The sequence below is a fragment of the Triticum aestivum genome, chromosome 6A (genome assembly GCF_018294505.1).
Source record: "Triticum aestivum cultivar Chinese Spring chromosome 6A, IWGSC CS RefSeq v2.1, whole genome shotgun sequence".
Lineage (NCBI taxonomy): Eukaryota > Viridiplantae > Streptophyta > Magnoliopsida > Poales > Poaceae > Triticum > Triticum aestivum.
Genome location: NC_057809.1, coordinates 451,839,148 through 451,840,933, shown reverse-complemented (window position 1 = coordinate 451,840,933; position 1,786 = coordinate 451,839,148).

Genomic DNA, 1,786 nt, shown 5'->3' with positions numbered 1-1,786 from the left:
TCACCTTCCCTTACTGCCATCGACGGTGGCCTCTGGCCAGTCCGCAGCGGCGGCAGGAGTTCCTCCACCGCCTGCTCCTTCCCTCCCCGCGCTTCCTCCCTCTACTCATCCGCTTTGTTCCCGGTGGCTCGAGTCGTGTAGGTTGCCGCCGCTGGATCTTGTCCTGGTGACGTCCCCGCGGATTGGGGCCTTGCCTCCTGCCGCCGACCGGCACGGGGTGCATGCGTAGCCGCTGCTTGTTGTACCCCGTACGGTGAGTCTTTCCTCGCGGGGAACGACCAGATCCGGGGATTGGGGAGATGGGGTCTGCAAGGAGGAGTTTGTTCATGGGTGGGGTTCCGGAGTGGTGCTCCGTGTGGTGGCTGGAGCGGCCGGCCTCGTGTGGAGCTGCTCGCTTTCTTCGGAGGCCGGTGAGCGTGGTTCTCTAGATCTGGGGCGGCGGCCCTAGCAATCTTCGTCTGCCATGGCGTCTTTCTGCCAGACGTTGACCTCTTCGATCTGGCTGCAGACGCGTTCCGATCTTCCCCGTCAAAGATCTATATGGATTGGCGTATGTCACCACCGAATTTCTAGATCGGAAAGGCTCCGGTCATGTGCACTCATATTATCAGCTAGCACGACTTCAAAAGGCTGCGACACGAAGCTTCGCTTTCTTATTAGAGTCATGGGATATGTCTAAGTCAAGATTCTCAAGGCATTGATAGAGGTGAAGAAAGTCATGGCGGGTGCAATTGGAGGTCTTGAAGCTTGGCGGAAAGGTGTACTGGATGCGGTGAAGATTGTGCGCTAGGTGTTTGGTGACTTGCAACAACGGTCTTGGCAAACGAAGGTGGCAGCACTGGAGGACTACAATTTTGGTGGTGCTCCTCAAGTACCGAGTCTCGATTCACAGGGTGAAAACCTAAGGTCCGCCTTCATTGGTTATACCTGGCAATGGCTTTGTCAAAACATTGGTTTTGGGTGAACTCGGACTTTCTCCAGAGTGAAAACTCAAGATCTTTGATTAGGTAACGATAATGCTGGTGCATTGTTTTCTTCTTGGAGGCGTTGTTTTTGGATAACCTCTTTTGTAAGCCAGGTGTTGTCTTTGGTGGTGGTTAGAGTGTTGTTGTTGCTAGTGACTGATCATTATGACGGGGCTTTCTTCTTCTTCTTCTTCTTCTTCTTTATTTTCTTTTTTGGTTGTGTGTATTCTTGATGTTTTTGGGCATCTTGTTGATACAAAGACCGGGTGTAATTGATATCTTCATGATATTAATCTATTCATTTTCTCGAAAAAGCACAGCAAGTTGAAATTGGAACCCATTTTCCAAAATGTAAAAAATTGCAAACCAACCCAGAGAGTACGTACCAGTACAACAATCATACTCGAACGCTCGCCGAACTATATAAGGCCAATAATTGTTGGTGCAGCAGAATCATACGTCCTGATCGTGGGCATGTGCCCCATTTCCTAGAATCGGGCGCATAAAGTTAACCTTTGTACTGTTGCTCTGATTAGCAGGGTTTTCTTAAGATATCTCGTGATCTCCATCTTGTGCCATGCCATGGCGATATTATTCTACTCCCTCCGTTTGTTTTTATAAGACGTTCAGACAACTTGCTTTGTGCTGTTTTTAAACAGTGTTTGAAAGTCTAAAACGTCTTATAAAAATAAATAGAGGTAGTACTCCATATGCTGCCTTCTGAGATTGTGATTAAGCTGGTGAAACCAAACGAAGAGCGTGCCTACTATCGATACGAATGTATATCTTGGAATAATGTCATATGTGACCCGTATATTTAT